Source organism: Procambarus clarkii, chromosome 20, assembly GCF_040958095.1.
Source record: "Procambarus clarkii isolate CNS0578487 chromosome 20, FALCON_Pclarkii_2.0, whole genome shotgun sequence".
NCBI classification, from domain to species: Eukaryota; Metazoa; Arthropoda; class Malacostraca; order Decapoda; family Cambaridae; genus Procambarus; species Procambarus clarkii.
In genome coordinates this window covers 24,996,558-25,014,386 of record NC_091169.1, presented here as the reverse complement: position 1 = coordinate 25,014,386, position 17,829 = coordinate 24,996,558, and the positions used below count along the sequence as shown (strand labels likewise).

The 17,829-nt window shown below is 47.5% G+C and overlaps 1 protein-coding gene across 9 annotated transcripts in view; it reads left to right on the top strand.

The window, feature by feature from the left end:
• The window catches only part of Polr2H (DNA-directed RNA polymerases I, II, and III subunit Rpb8), a 293,413-nt gene that overhangs the window by 255,937 nt on the left and 19,647 nt on the right, over nt 1-17,829 (top strand). The window lies entirely within an intron of this gene.

The window sequence follows — 17,829 nt, the reverse complement described above, 5'->3', positions numbered from 1 at the left end:
TTCTCCCCCTCTTGGCAGGGAGGAGAGGCGGGGAAGGCTGGGGCCACATTTGGCAATATTTGGAGAACGTTTAATATTGTGTATTTGTGGGCGATTGTGAGTTAATTTTAGGGTCATATTGATTATAGAATATTGTGATTGTGTTGTCAGTGTGTTCACCTGGCCCACGTGTGTGTGTGTGTGTGTGTAATTATGTGCAGGGGAAGGTGTAGGACAGGGAGGTCCTACACCTCGTGTTCTGACACAGGGGTGTTAAGAACACCCTCCCTATAGTTTGGTTTGGTTTGAGGTAGACATTGGTCTAGACGGAAGCCATGTTGGCGTCAAAAGACCCGCAGTTCGCTACATCTAGGTCACCAGGCTCTATACTGGCGTAGGTTACTAGGTCATAATATGTGTGTGAGTGTTGGTCACCAAACTGTGTGCGCTTCTATGTTACCAGGTCACCTGGTAACTGTCTTTCACCGATCGTTATTTGTGTATTGCATTGCATCAGACCTCAAGCCAGTGTAGTGTACACTGGCTTGAGGTTTGCCTCAAGCCTATGGCCTGTCATAGGCCACCGGACTACAAGATATGAAGCTTTTGGACAAACATCGCCAGTGTATGGGGACCGCACCATCCCCCCTACAGGACTCTGCTTGACCTTAGAGGCGCTGCCTTACCCCCCCCCCCACGCCTGGTCATGGAAGACTGCTGTACCTACCACCAGCCGAGGAGTACCAACCGGGCGGGTACCACGAGAACCATCCTGAGTTCACATGACTTGGACTATGTGAACACAGCTGGTGGTATCTCAGTGGTAGCCGCGCCATGCCCTGCTAGACGCCACACACACAGCACACCTGCCCGCATATACCCAGCTCCGCTACGAGGGAAGGTCTCCTGGACCCCTGCGTGTTTATACTAATGGTGTCTGTAGGATCCAGCGCCTTAGCTCTTGGACCCCGCTTTTCTAACAGTCGGTTATCTAATATTCTTACTCCAACTAAATTTTCTCACACACACACACACACACACACACACACACACACACACACACACACACACACACACACACACACACACACACACACACACACACACACACACACACGTCTCTTTCTCTCTCTCTCGACACTAAAACTCACGATTGCAGAGTTTTAAGGACAATATTTCTTGGTTTTCCAAACGTGCTTATCAAGTGCGCATTGAATATTTCAAGCTCAATTTACAAGGTGCCTCGGGAGTTAGTCCCCCCTTGATAAGGGCGCTGGGAGCACGGGACTTGTATACTCTTCTTGTTCTCTGTTACAACTCATTTTCAGCTCTATGTATTGTGTGTGGGGGGGAAGGGGAGGCTATTCATGAAATGATAGTACCCCCCTTCCCCCCCCCCCCCCACACACAACCATTACCCCTTAGCCTGTGCAAAAGACAAAGGCCACAATATGCATATATATATATATTTCTTTCGTTGATACATTCATGTGTGTTTACATGTATATAATGTTAGGTAGTTTGTATACATAGTAGGACTGTGGTATATGTGCTGTAGTTTCAGATGATTGCTGCTCTGGAGCCTCGCTGGTCAAGGTTTGTATGTACAAATTGTACTGAACCCCTTTGTTCCTCGCTTTGTGTGCCTTCTCCAGCTATCTGTATATTGCTCTTGGGATCTCCAAGGACGGTAGTAACCCCCCTCCCCCTCCTTCTGAACTTCCTCAAGTTTTCTCTGCTGACTTATCTGTTTTGGATGGTTAACTATTGTCATCAGCCGAGACGACAGCAAGGGCTAAAACAACGGGGCCTTAAGACTCCTTGTGGTGGAGACCACTCTTCCTTGTCATGGCAGCAGAGAAAATAAGCAGCAGCAGCAGCAGCAGCAGCAGCAGCAAGTAGGACGTTTGGGTAGATCATGTATGTAGAGGAGCAGTAGTACTGCCTGTCCCCCCTCTCGAGTAGCACTCGAGGGACAGGTGGTGACGCCATGAGGACGTGATCCAATAAATTGTCACTCTGAGATCTGTGTAGTGACTGCTTTTTATTATTATTATTATTGTTGTTGTTGTTATGCTTAAGCGTAAGCTGTGGTGATGTTAGTGAGGGTAAGGACGCTTGACTCCCTGTAAGGACGGTCTGTGACTCGCCCCTGACCCCCCCCCTCCTTCTCTCTCTCTGTCTCTCTGTCTGTCTCGCTCTCTGTCTGTCTCTCTCTCTGTCTCTCTGCCTCTCTCTCTGTCTGTCTCTCTCTCTCTCTCTCTCTCTCTCTCTCTCTCTCTCTTTCTCTCTCTCTCTCTCTCTCTCTCTCTCTCTCTCTCTCTCTCTCTCTCTCTCTCTCTCTCTCTCTCTCTCTCTGTCTGTCTTTCTCTCTGTCTTTCTCTCTCTTTTTCTCTCTTTCTCTGTCTGTCTCTCTTCTTCGTACCGCCCTAAGACACAATAAGTGCTGGAGAGACCGCTTCTGGCAGTGTACTTAATGCTTTTTCCATAGTCTATCCTCCATAACTAATAGTACCCATTACAAAACGTGGCCCTTCTTTTTTTAGATGCATCGGTTCATATTTGATTCATGCTCCCACATATGCACTAAATATGGGCTGATGCGCTCAGAATGAGCCCACGTTCGACACTATTGGATCACTAGAGGGTATTGCAAAGCTGCAACAACCTACCCAATAATCAAAGCACTCGTTGGCTATTTTGTACATGTACACCGCAGTCACTGTAAGTACTTTTTTCTGCCACAGATGTGGCCAGACATTTACAGTGCTAACCAACATATATACATTTTCTTCTGTCCTTCGTGGACAGGTTGAGAGATGTGTTAAACATATAGTTCCGGGATTTATTGAACAATCAACCACTGAAGGTGATTGTAGTGCTTTTAAAATGCTAAATCTAACCTACAGACATAAATACATAGATACACAGAGCTGCAAGTACTAATACTATCATTTGTGGAGGATAGATTATTTTTGTGTATTCGATTATGTCTCTGTTGATTCTGCCCATCTTAAAGGCGTCCTGATAGTCTTGTATATCAACATAACACGTCTTAAAAGTTCGTCATTTAAGGCGTAACCTTAAATCTGCTTTAAGGTCTTCACCTTATTAAGAGCTAGCTAAACCTTGCATATATAAACCGGTCTAATGACTCGGTTAAAGCTTTCCTATACTGTACAGTTAATGGTTTAACTGCTTCGTTACCAAAGCAGTGTATATATATATATATAAAATTGTGTGTGTATATTTTCAACATTCCCGAGTACATGAAGAATTTTCAGATGGCCCAATTTTTGGGACAGGAAGCCTGCAATTGGCCCTATTAATGACGTTCCTCAGGATCCACAGTAGTTGACGCGACTCCCTGGTACCTATTTTTATTGCTAGGTGAACGGAGGCATCAGGTTAAAGGAAGCCTGCCCAGCCGTTTCTGTCCTGCCGAAGGCTATTTACTCGGGTCCCCTCGATTGTGAGTCTCGGACGTAGACCACTGCGCCTCAAGATCCGTGGGTGGTACTTGTGTGGCTTGCGGGGGGGTGGTGGTGGGGAGGGGTGGGGGTGGTGGTTGTAGGGGGGAGGGTTACGTTCCCCCCCCGCCCCATTCCCAATAGTGAAGCAAGTAGTAAACCAAGAATCAATACCACAAGGAATGCTTCCCTCTAATGGAATGTAGTGCTCGTGTATACCAAGTATTTGGTTTACGTGTATATCATCCTGCCCATCCCCCCTACCCTCTTTCCTCCACACAATCCTACACATCTCCCATATCCTTGACTCTTTGCCTTTCCCAATTACCCTATCCATCCCTCCCCCTCCCCCATTTCCAGATATGTGAACCACCCCTGGTTTCACCCCCGCACTCCTCTTCCTCTCTCCCCTCCTCCCTCCCAGCCCCTCTCTTTCCCCCTCCCTCTCTCTCCCCCTCCCTCTCTCTCCCCCTCCCTCTCTCTCCCCCTCCCTCTCTCTCCCCCTCCCTCTCTCTCCCCCTCCCTCTCTCTCCCCCTCCCTCTCTCTCCCCCTCCCTCTCTCTCCCCCTCCCTCTCTCTCCCCCCTCCCTCTCTCTCCCCCTCCCTCTCTCTCCCCCCTCCCTCTCTCTCCCCCCCTCCCTCTCTCTCCCCCCTCCCTCTCTCTCCCCCCTCCCTCTCTCTCCCCCCTCCCTCTCCCCCCTCCCTCTCCCCCCTCTCACCTGCCTCGCTACTACACCCCACCAAAACTTTCCACTAGCTTCTAACACCAGCTTCCCTCCATACCTTTCTACCAGCACGCTCCCCCCCCACCCCTTCCCCAATCATTCCTCAGTTTCTTGCCCCCTCCTCAGTATCATCAAACACCTGCTTCTTGCACTTGCTACTGTGATTCCCAGGTGTTCGTTGAGCTCACCGTTCTCAGTTACTTCCACCTGTCAGAGAGTCATACCTGCCAATGGTTTACACTTGGCATTGATTCACACACCTGCCTGTTAGTCACTCGTGTTCCGCTTCGTGAAGTCACAGCTGTAGTGGGCTCCGGAACCCGGGCTCCTGGAGTGTGTGTCTTCACAGCAGTTTTAAGCTTCGCTGTGGCACTTGTTGTGGGGGCGCGCACTCGCTCGGGAGGGAACAGTGGCGCAGCTTGGCAGGTGGTTGGTGAGGGTGCATGTGGGGAATGTTGGGGGGTGGCACTTGGGGAGCCAGGCACGGTCAAGGTGGTGGTGGTGGGTGGTGCCAGCCTGGAGGTGACCCTTTGTGGGTGTGTGTGTGGGTGTGTGTGTGTGGGTGGGTGTGTGGTGGGTGTGTGGGTGGGTGTGTGGTGAGTGTCTGAGTGTGTGTGGTGGAATGTTACAGCATGCCGCGTACTCACTCGCCATCTCTATAGTTGATAGTATAGAAAAACTGAAAACTCCACACCCCAGAAGTGACTCGAACCCATAATGCCAGGAGCACTATGCAACTGGTGTACAGGAGACTTTAACTGCTCGACCATCACGACCGTACAAAAGATGATGGTAGCCGAGGCTATTTGCCCATCATCCCGACGATAGTATAGATAATACTTGGTGGTGTGTAAACAAGCCGCGGGCTGTTGCTGGCGCGGTTCTCACTCGTGAACACTACGGCCCGCCCGCTGTTCTCCGACCATTGTAGCAGTGAACATTATCTCCTCAAGCATAGTGTCCCACACTCACGCTTGTAACTACTGCTCCTGATACCCTCACCAGAGTCACTGGTGCTGGAAATGTGTCGTTGAATTACTGATGAGAATCTTGTTGACACAGTGCAACATAATTCCTTGTAGACAGTGTCAGTAGTGCGCTGTCAAGAGAGATTGACAGCAAGTATAACCTGTCAATTGAGAGCATAAGAGAAAATTACAGAAGGCCTATCAGCCTATACGAGGCAGCCACTGTTTATATCCTCGCGAACTGGTTCATATATGTGTATAACCTACGCTTGAAACAACCCAGCGATCCCACGTTTATTGTGTTACCCGGTGATTTGTTCCATAATTCAATATACCAGTCACCAAACCAGTATTTACCCAGGTCCTTCATTAATTTAAATTTATCCATTGTACCCTCCCTCCCACCCTCATCTGCAGGGAGAGGAACCATGTTGGTGTAACAATAGTGCTCTGATACACCACACATGACAAACAGCGCCAGCAGTAACAGTCAACTAAATCAAGACCAAGCAACCGGTGAAAAGCTCTGAACCTCCGGACACAGTCCTTGCAACACTGATTTTTCTCACTCATATAAAATATAGACAAAAAAGGTGGCAGCTTCGTGTCATCAATTGCAGACGATACAAAAATCATCATGAAACATGTTGCTGTTGAAGACACTGAAGAATTGAAGGCAATGGAAGACAGTCAGATCTACTTAAAGGACAACAACGTGTACATCATTTGGGAATAATGATGCCAGATGATCTAATGTTTTAGTGAGCATAAGAAAGCGAATATGGCACCAACCAGGCCTGCCTTGACGCCTTGATCAAACAGGCTGTTGCTTGGCGCCGCCCGCAGGCCCACAATGTGGTTGGTCCGCCACTTATAGAAACTTTTATAATAATGCTAACACTGAGGGTAGATCTTTATGACATATTTACTTCACATGTGGCCGACGTGAGTTCGATGGTTGTGCGTGCGTGTGTGTGAAAGAGGGTGTGGGAGTTGAGTGCGTGCGGGTGCTTAATATTGAGGGTAGCTATAGAGGTGCGTGTGGTACGGTAGTGCGGGTGCTTAATATTGAGGGTAGCTATAGAGGTGCGTGTGGTACGGTAGTGCAGGGCTGGGTGCCTATAGGAACCGGACCAAGCTTTACATTGGTCTATAATTTAGCCTCGAGGGGCACTTGCGGTCACGTAGTTCAGCACTAAAGTGAATACTATATATATACACCGGGAAGCGAAATACACCTCTTGGTGTAGACACCTTCCTCTTATGTCAGTGTTGGTGTACTTCACACTATGGTTGACACACCCTTCAACCATCCCCCCCCCCCTCACCCACCCCTCCCTCACCCACTCCCCCCCCTCACCCACCCCTCCCTCACCCACTCCCCCCTCACCCACTCCCCCTCACCCACCCCTCCCTCACCCACCCCCCTCACCCACCCCCCTCACCCACTCCCCTCACCCACCCCTCCCTCACCCACTCCCCTCACCCACCCCTCAAGACGGTGAATAGTGGGGTGGGGAAGAACCTTCGAGAAGGTGGGGGTACGAAGAGTTAGTGTTGTTCAGTGGGGTGTGAGGGGGGGGGCATTGTGTCGTGGTGTGCCAGACTGACCCCGCCTCCCCCCCACCCCCCCCCCCCTCTATTCACGCACGCTCACCTTATGATTCAGGTGAACTAACATATTTGAGATTCCTTGGAAGGTCAACTTTAGAGTATTGGTGTTGGTAGAGCGGAGGGTCTGGTAGTGTTGGTGGGGGGCGGCGGCCCCTCACCCTCTCTCTCTCTTAGTCCATCAGTGGGGGGCGGCGGCCCCTCACCCTCTCTCTCTTAGTCCATCACATATTGTGTCATTCCTTACTCTAGCTAGTTCCCGCCTCCCCCCTCCCCATCGCCCCCCCTCCCCATCTCCCCCCCTCCCCCTCTCTCACCTTAATAAATTCAAAGCCGCCATGACTGAAGAAAGATGTAGAGGTTTCGTAAGCCAACACGTAAATGCTTCCTGAATCCTGACCTTGGGTTGCTGAACAGTGGCTGTGTTTGGATCATACAATAACCAAGTAATTAAGTTACTTTAATATAGCACAATATTTGTATGAAGTGAATGGCCCAATTAAATATACCAACCAAATTAAGCTTTCTTGAGCAGCGTTGCTGTAAATTATGATTTATTGAGTCAGATAAATTGTAGTTGTGTAGTCCTGGGAGGTGCTGGTACAACCAGCTGCTGTATTACTGAAACCTGGCGAGTGGGAACCGTAGAGTGAAGGGTTGCTCCTGAGTGACCAGACTGTTCTTGAGTAAATCCTCATAATGCATCCAGAGTACAGACTACTGATCACATGGCCCTGTGTCGCTAACCGTCCTGTGTGATGGGGACATTTAGCATCACGTAGTTCTTGACACACACTGTACTCCCCTTCATACTCTAGCGCAGCTGTATCAACGCAAACGTACCTAAATGTGAACAAATCCACAAGGGCCGTGGCGAGGATTCGAACCTGCGCCAGAGAGCATCCCAGACGCTGCCTTAATCGACTGAGCTACGACATGGTCAAGAGGAGTTGAAACCGAAGTTCTACTGAACTTACTGGATCCTGCAGCCTCTCCGAGGCACAACCAGAGTTACCTAAATGTGTTATTAAAAAGAAAACCAGACCAGTGATTAACTACCCTTGGACGAGAACCATCCTGCGAGATGGGGATGTTTAGTATCACACACCTGGCACCCCTGGCACTCCTGGCACTCCTCAGCCATGCCTCCTTCCAAATCAAGAGTGCATTTTGAGTGACTCGACACTGGTGATGTATTTAATTACTGCCTTAACGTAGTTGGTGATTAGCGCGTGATTGTTGATTATCTAAGGTTAATTGTCTAGTAGGTGGCACTGTACTAGAGTGAGACGCCGGTGGCACTGCCAGGGCACTGTACTCGGGGTGCCGGGGGAAGAGTTGTGAGGGGAATGGGGCAGGCAGCCATTTTCACCTCACCCCCTCCACATTGTTGCCATGAATTACTTGATTCCTTGCCTAGCTGTTGACGCCTCCTCCTCCATGCTCTCCACACACACACACACACACACACACACACACACACACACACACACACACACACACACACACACACACACACACACACACACACACACACACACACACAGTTGAGAGGCGGGAACAGAGGGCCGAAGCTCAACCCCGCAAGCACAATTACGTGAGTGCACACGCACGCACGCAAACAACCTGTCAACAGCTAACAACTTGTCAAGATATAACAACCTGTCAACAGGCTGTCATCCATAAACGATAGTTAAAGTATCAACTATTAGTCGAACGTACAAAACTGTACTGTTACACTCGCAAGAGTTGACGATTTGTACTCTTATATATTGTAGAGTGCGCGAGGAAGACAACCAAATGTAAACTGTGGTAGGCCTACTGTACCGCACATGTACTAAAATTAGGCTTACGATGGCTTATATTAATCCAAGAATTTCTTAGGCCTACAGGATAGATTAGCCTGTATGGTCACGGCTTAATCCTTGTAGTATGTATTTCAATGGTACAAAACCTGTTTTTACAACTGTGTTCGTTTGACTAGATTGTTGTTGTAAGCATCGTGTTTGGGTGATGGTTGGCACCCAGCGACACCTGCTGGCTGCCTCACGCAACAGCCAATTTGGTCCAAGTTATCACAAGTCGGGCCTGGCCTCGGGCCGGAGTCGGAGAGTAGAACAACTCTCAAGACCCTCTCCAGGTAAGGTTCAGGTATCCCAAGTAAATCACAAGGTAGTGTGTGGTGGGCGGTATGTACCTGTGTGGTGTGGGCGGCGTCTGGTGGTGGTGGTGTCTGGTCCAGGTCGGCTTAGTGGTTCCCAGGGTGTTACTTGACCCCGTGTGAGCACACCCATGAGCCCCCCCCCCTCCCCACATGCACACACGCACGCACACGCTCGCTCACTGGATTCCTCTGCTCCAGACCTGTCCAAGACATGCTCAGACACCCACCTTTCCAACACGCTTACCCATCCATCTTCCGGCCAGCCCCCCCCCCCTCACACACACACACACACACACACACACACACACACACACACACACACACACACACACACACACACACACACACACACACACACACACACACACACAGCACCACTCTGCTAATGTTGCTTTGTACATGAGGCATGCGCCCTATGGCGGCGATGTGCCAGTGGTTTAGCTGGCCGGGGCATCTGGCCTCCTACATGCCAAGGTGAGGCACCAGTGTCACCCATGACAATGCCGCTGCCAACCCTCCCTCCCCCCCCCCCCCCTCCACTCTCATCGATCCTCTCCTCCTCAACTACAGTGGTTGGGTTGTTTCTGTGTGCATTGATGGTGGGGGTGATTAGATGGTTATACAGTGGTTACATACCACTGATGTCAGTGATGTATTGCAGCCTGGGCGTTGGAGTGTCCCAGTTGGCACTTGGCACTCCGTAAAGCGGCGCGTGATGCTCGCTGTAGCGAGGCCAAAGTACCGACCATTAACAAAACATGTCCGTCCTACCCAGGTGCCCTAAATGCTTGGTTACCGGCGGCCAGCGCTCTCCACGGGCCCGCATGCTCGCCTCTATCATAACTCATTACTCTATTGCAACCCAGCAATCAGCCACCCTGATTGTACGTCAATTTCGCCAGCCGCTGCCATTTTCTAGTACGACAGTTTTTGGCATTAGGGAGAGAGTATACGTCAAAATGCGACGCTGTATTGGGAGGACGAGATGGCCAGACAGCACCAGTCAACTGAAGAGGATCAGAAAGGTGGGAAACTCCTCTTAAGTTATCTGCCTGGAACAGACTACTTACGTGCAGCAGACACCACCAACGTTGGAGAACGCATCTCAAACAGGCTGAAACTCGCTCATCAAATGACTCGAGATATTAGGACCGACCCCACAGTATAGACATTGGACAAAAGGACACAGCCCTCAGCCACTAATCGGTTAACTCAATAGGACCCAGCAGGAAGCCACCTACAAAATACCATCGCTGGCAGATGCAGCCAAAGCTGCTTCATGACAATTATTAAACTCTAGTGATCTTTTACTTGAAATTAAATCAGATGAACAAATGCTTTGAATTCACAAATAGAGAAACTGTGACAATAAGCCTATCACAGTACTATTAAACACCTGCAACTAAATGTAAATTTACTAAACTAAAACTAAACTAAACTAAATTTATGTACTAAACAGTACATAAAACACCTGCCAACGACTGTGACTCGTATGTTAAGATGCCAGAAGCAACAGGTATGATAGTGTAGTGGGAAGATGTCAGGTGTTTGGGTGGTAGAAGGGGGGGGGGTGTAGCGTGGGAGAGGAGTCGGGTGTATGGGAGTGGGGTGTTTCATGGGGAGGAAGCGTGGTCAGGTGGGTGGGAGGTGGGTGTAGCGTGGGCGGAATCCAGTAAGGGGAAGGTGTGGGTGGTGGGAGAGACGTCAGGTATTTCGTGGGAGAGGATCAGGTGTATTGATGGTTGGAGGCGGTGTAGCATGGGAGAGAGGGTAGATATATGGGTAGTGGGAGGGTGGGTGTAGCATGGGAGGGAGGGTAGGTATGTGGGTAGTGGGAGGGGGGTGTAGCATGGGAGAGGGGGTAGGTATGTGGGTAGTGGGAGGGGGGGGTGTAGCATGGGAGATAAAGAACAAAAGAATTAAGAAACTGAAGGCCTATTGGGCCATTGAAGGCAGGTCCTATCTATATCTACCCAGACTCGTGTATATATCTAGCCTACGCTTGAAACAATGAAGGGATCCCACGTTTATTACATTACCCGGTAATCTGTTCCAGAAATCAAGAACCCTGTTACCAAACCAGTATTTACCCAGGTCTTTCCTATATTTAAACTTTGTCAATTTATATCCATTGCTCTGTGCTCTATTTTGTGTTAATATGTATAATACTATATAAATATAGAGGCCAGCCAGAGGCTTAGGGCCCGTGCAGGAATGTCCCTGGAAGGGAAAGGAATTATCAAGGGAAAGCGCCAAGCCATTACGACTATATAGCACTTGGAAGGGGTCAGAATTTGGGATGGAACGAGGGGGGAGGGGGGAGCGAAGGGTGCCCAACCACTTGGACGGTCGGGGATTGAACGCCGACCTGCACGAAGCGAGACTGTCGCTCTACCGTCCACCCCAAGTGATTGGGCAGGGTCAGGATAAGGATTTGCGATGGGACGGGGAGAAGGAATGGAGCTCAGCCACTTGGACGACCGGGGATTGAACGACGACCTGCATGAAGGTCGTCGCCACCCCCTTCTTTGTTCCCCTTGTCATGCCCATTCATGCACACACTCTAATTATGTCACCCTTAACTCTTCGCCTTCCTAGAGAATGTCAATTAAGCTTTGTGAACCTCTTCATGTGACAGGTTTCTAATTCCAGAGGTTAACTTTGTCTTCATTTGGTGAGATAAATGAGCACGCATTTAGTGCACGCTCCTGAAATAGAATGATAGCAAATGTATCAGGCTTGAGTGCCCCTTCGTCAAAACCATGTTATGAATCCTTTGTTAATCTGTCAACGTATAGACGAAAGGCTTGTGCCATTTTTTATTCAAGTAGTTATCCTGACAATAGACATTAAGGTAATTGTCCGATAGTACGATGCAAGTGATCTGTTTCGTCTTGAAAGTCGGGACCACATTGGCAAGCCTCCACGACTCCGGTACTCCTCTCGACTTTAATAATTTATTCAGTATGCAAGACAACAGCTTACTAAGCTGCAGGCGAGGAGTCACAATAGCGTGGCTGAAGTATGTTGACTAGACCACACACTAGAATGTGAAGGGACGACGACATTTCGATCCGTCCTGGACCATTCTCAAGTCGAAACGTCGTCGTCCCTTCACTTTCTAGTGTGTGGTCTGCACAACAGCTTACTAAGCTCTTCTTTACATTCTTTAAGCACCTTCAAGAACACTTCATCTGGCCATGTAATAACTCCATCCCTGGTAACCACTTAACTAGCAAATCATGCTTCATTTACCACCAATGTAGCTTTGTTCACCTGAAGGCAAAATGTTAAGTTCTTCACTAGTAAATAGATAATATTTAAAATATTAATTTCTCTCTCATTATCAGTTTCAGTTATCTGGGTGGGAGAGGGGGGGGGGTATACCGTGGGAGAGACATTGTGTGTGTTGGAGGGGGTAGAGGGAGGGAGGGAGGGAGGGAGGGAGGGAGGGAGGGAGGGAGGTCTCAGGTGTGTGGGAGGAGGAATGGTGGGGGGGGGCCGTGGGAGACCATGAGGTGTAAACCTTCATGCAAGTTGGTGCACTGTGCCCGGCTATTTTGAGTGTGTGTGTGTGTGTGTGTGTGTGTGTGTGTGTGTGTGTGTGTGTGTGTGTGTGTGTGTGTGTGTGTGTGTATGTGCGCGCATAGTTTGTGACGGCGTGCGTGTGTGTATGTGTGGCATCCTACCCACACTTGGCTAGCATTGTGGCTCCACGCCTGACGCCCGCCTGCACCACGCACCTCTACCATCCCCCCCACCCTCCCACGCCCACCACCATCCTACCACTATCCATCCAGCACTATCCTATCACTACTCCAGGATGAGGCGGGGAGGGAAGATGAGGTTGGGGTGAGGGAGGGGAGATTGGTGGTGAGTGACAGATTATCTTGGCAACGCGAGGGTCAGCTGGTCTGTTTGGCACTGATCTCTACCCCCCCCTTCCCCCCTACCTCCCCCCTACCTCCCCCCTTCCTCACATGCCACCAATCAGCGCCTCTTGCTGTCTCCACCAATTAAATGCCTTCCCTTCTCTCCCGTTATTCACACTTCTCACTATTGTATCCCAACACCTCAAGTTTGTTTGTTAAGAGTGAAATCAAAATTCCAAACTAATTTCTTTATTATCTCACGAGGATGTGTTGCAAGATAACCTGTCCCATCACCCAACGTGTTGCATCATATTTTACGTAATCAACCAAGCTTGTAAAATTTCGCTGTACAGTATTTAGTGATACACCAAAGTGGTATGAACGTTTACTGTGCATCGATCTCGATAGGTTGGGTGGGTTGCTTGGGTTCGTAATTTTCTAGATAGGCAAAACGGTTGAAATTGAAATTGAAATAAGTTTATTGAGGTAAAATACACACAAAGGGATGAGGTAGCTCAAGCTATTCTCACCCCATTCAGTACAACGTGTTAATATATACATAGACACACATCACAAACATATTACCAAACATTCTGAGAGGTAAACATATACATTTCCTCCTTAAAACAGTTGTGTTTTTACGGTGTGGCGAGTGGAAAGCTCCGGCCGGCTGACAACAACAAGTTTCCTTCCTCTTGTAACTCTCCCATGGTCGCTTGTGGCTAGCTTGTGAGATGCTGTAATCTCCAGAGAGTTCAGTGGGTGCATAGTGACTTTGTGGTGGGTGGGGGGGGGAGGCCATTCTTGGGAAGGAGGGTTCTTAATGTGAGCACCTTGGAGGTACAGACCTCCCCCCTCTCCATACACACTTGACGGCAGTGACGAGCTCTACATTGCAACCTTTAAGCAAGCAGAAGATTTGAAGGAAACCTTCACAAAAGAAAGGCAAGTGTAAATGGGTTTCAAAACAGAATAAAAACAGTGGAAGGAAATGCAAGAAAGTTGGGTAACAGAGAAAATTATAAAAGTTAAAAATGTAGGCGATGAGTCACAATAACGTGGCTGAAGAATGTTGACCAATCTACACTAGAAAATGAAGTGACAACGACGTTTCGGTCCGTCCTGGATTATTCTCAAGTCGACACACAATGGACTTGAGAATGGTCCAGAACGGACCGAAACGTCGTCGTCTCTTCATTTTCTAGTGTGTGAATTGGTCAACAAGTTGAGAATGTGGGATATTGGGATCGAGACTAGACAAAACCTTTGAGGCAGCAAAAGATTCCGCTGGTGTGAAGATAGAGACCATATAATGACATGGAGCACAAGAGGTAGCAGACTTGACAGCAAAGAGTACTATAGAGGGAAGTAGTAGGGCTGTGCCCAGCCTAATGGCACCCATACAAATGAGCAGGCTGGAGTGTCTAGATCATCATACCACCTTCCTTAATCAGACATGGATATGCAGTCACGTGAACAAATACCCTCAGGAAAACAAAAGCAGCTCAGTTGTGACGCGTAGCATAAAAGGTATGTACACAAACGCAGATGGAATTACGAATAAAGGTATAGAGTTACAGTTAAGAGTGGCAGAACAACCATACGCGATTACCATGACGGAAACGAAACGATATGTATTATAGCAAATGCAATCATCCCACGAGGATATCATATAATAAAGATGGGATGAAAGGGACGGTGGTGGTGTAGCCATGTTGTACACCCACACTAGAGCTTCGAAGTCAAATTATCAGAGGTAACTGACCAGCAAGAGTACACATTAGGGGTAGCAACAGTTCGAGACATGACGATAATGGCAGCTGTTAGAGCTTTTAGCTTTATTTTTCCGGACTCTATAAAGTGAATAGTATCAAATTCTACACTCTAATTGTCTATTACATCACTATATGTATGATGGTCAGCATAGTTACAAAAAATTCTGTCTAAACAGGAGGATGTGTAGACAGTAAGATGAAGGAACTTTCTTCATAATGATAGAGAGAGCTGGAGGTGAAGACGGTAAATGTGATGTTCAAATTAATTGGATAGAAATGTATTCACTTAGTTATGCTGGCGGGGGTTGAGCTTCGGCTCTATGGTCCGCCTCTCGACAGTCAATCACCTGGTGTAGAGGTTCCTGAGCCTACTGGGCTCTATCATATCTACATTTAAAACTGTGTATGGAGTCTGACTTCACCACATCACTGCCTAGTGTATTCCATGTGTTATCTACCCTGACCCGTGTCAATGTGCTGCTTGTCTAAATGCACCAACACAATGAAGCAGTAAACTCCTGGTTGAATAGACAATGCAGGTAAACTAACGAAAGAACAAAAACAAAACGAGAAAGGTACAGAGAACTAGGAACAGAGGATAATAGAGGCACTACCCGCCAAACACACACCGAAACTACGACGTTGCTACAACGTTCGAAGAAGTTTTAACACCTAACCAGTTATAACAACCCATATTTTCAAGTTGTAACAACGTTTTAATACGTCATAAACACGTTAAGCCAAGATGTAACAACTTTATTACAAGTTGTACCAAGCAGAATATAGAGACAGTTACGGTTTGTGTTTCCAGGGTAGAGATAATTAGAAATGACTACACCAAAGTTAGGAAAGAAGCCGAGAGGCAATTTCAAATTGACATTGCTGACAAAGCCAACGACCAAAGCTGTTTTATAAGGAGAAAAACGGAGGTACAATCTACACAAGATTGAGGAGACAAGGGGAAATTCTCACATAAAGCAATAAGGTATGCGAGGAACTGAACAAAAAGAGTTCAGGAGATCTTTACAATAGAGCCAACATGGAGATCAAGTTTACAAGATGGTAGGCCAGAACAGTAGACGGCATAGATGACACCATAGAACAGGTAGAAAAACACATGAATGAACTGTGACAAATGCAGGCGATGAGTCACAATAACGTGGCTGAAGTATGTTAACCAGACCACACACTAGAAGGTGAAGGGACGACGGTCGTTTCGGTCCGTCCTGGACCATTCTCAAGACAATCGACTTGAGAATGGTCCAGGACGGACCGAAACGTCGTCGTCCCTTCACATTCTAGTGTGTGGTCTGGTCAACTGTGACAAACCAAATGGAACCAGACTGAAGGAGGCTGCGAAATACTTTATCAGCTGTTATCTAAGATGTTTAATAAAATGGTCGAAGCAGGAAATCTCTCAGAATTCTGGAAAAAGGCAAACAGTCTCAATAGAGAAAAGAAAGGGTATAGACAAGCGGTACTAAATTACATCCTGGCATCACTGACTAGTATTGTGTATAGTGCTGGAGAAAGTAATCAGGTTAAAATGGAGCCCATCTGAAGACGACAGATTATGTAACAAAAGCTGAGCATGGATTTAGAGAGTTGCGCCTGACAAACTTTAATAGTTTTATGACAAGGTTGCTAAAATAAGACCGGAAAGAGAAGGCTGGGTAGGCTATTTTCTTACTGTCAAAAAGCATTGTACACTTCATGAAAGACTTGCACAAGATGGAGAAACAGGCTGGGATAGCTGGGAAAACACTGAACTAGGTAAGGGAATACCTTAAGGACAAAACACTCAGAAGAGACAAGTGGGGTCCCACAAGGCTCAGTCTTGGCACCCCTGCTGTTCCTAAATTGTGAACAACCTACTTACGCATGGGAGTGAGCTTATATATAATAGTGTGTTTGCAGATGACGCCTAGCTGGTGAAGACAGTTAAAGCAGAGGATGACTGCGGGAAGTTACAGGAGGTCCCTTTTAAACTAGGAGTGGACAAACATGGTTGCTGGAATTCAATCCCAACAAATGTAATGTAGTGAAGACGATAAATCACAACAATATTGCCCAGTTAAAAAAAGTGATGGTTGATTGACAGTTGAGAGGCGGGCCGAAAGAGCTGAGTCAACCCCCGCAAGCACAACTAGGTGAATACAAATTACACACATTAGTTATATAATTTAAAGGCATTGAAAACCTTGCTTTGAAAGCTCTGTGATTCGTCTTATCATTTACAACAACACACGTACTAGCCCGTCCTCCAAACAAAGACCCAAAGTCCATTCCATGCACCCGCCAAACCCCCTGTTTATGAATGAAAAACGGTTTACACACGACTCACAATTGATTTCGTCCGAACACTTCCGGAACAAGTGCTTCACTGACGAATTTTGTTCGAACCTCAACGCTATAAATGCTTCACCCACGTACTACAAATAATCGCCAACAGAACCTAAACACCTACCCTAACCTATGCCTATATATGCGCAGTATGCTAATATATTATAATATTAATTAATATTTGAGAGAATTCCCATTTTGAATTAACAGCATATAAAAATTTATGAATACGTCTGCGGGTTCAACCGCTGGATGTAATGGACTTGAGTCGAGGACGGGTTGTATGTATACATGAAGCCATCTTTATTCACAGGCTTGACCAATCGATTAACACTTAAGTGAATTTGACCTCGAGCATTCAACTGTTTGATGACCGTCCTATAACTGAGAGAAGGTAGCCGTAAGCTTAGACAACTATTACCTCCTTCACCTGACCCTATAGTTGTTGGTTACGGGCTCACCATAGTCCGTGCTACTTGGAACTTGTTCCGAGTGGCTGAATCTATAACAACAACAACAACAGTTGTTGGTGGCAGCGATTAAGGTCTTCTCGTTCCCCAAAACAAGTTGGATTCACACGTGTATGTGTTAAGTTGTTACTTGAAACTGTAGTCTACTGTGTTCCCAGTATCGTGTGTGTGTTACTGAAATTGTCTCCTTGCTCATGAAACGTTGAAATAAAATGGAAACACTGGTCTAGTTATTCTTCACCCTTTTAAATGGTGGTAGGCATATACGTCCAATGGGAAAGGCCGTAAGAAAATGAACAATTGTAATGTTGTGTTTAGTGAGTGTCTCTGTCTCTCTCTCTGTCTCTCTGTCTCTCTCTCTCTCTCTCTCTCTCTCTCTCTTTCTCTCTCTGTCTCTCTCTCTGTCTCTCTCTCTCTCTCTCTCTCTCTCTCTCTCTCTGTCTCTCTCTCTG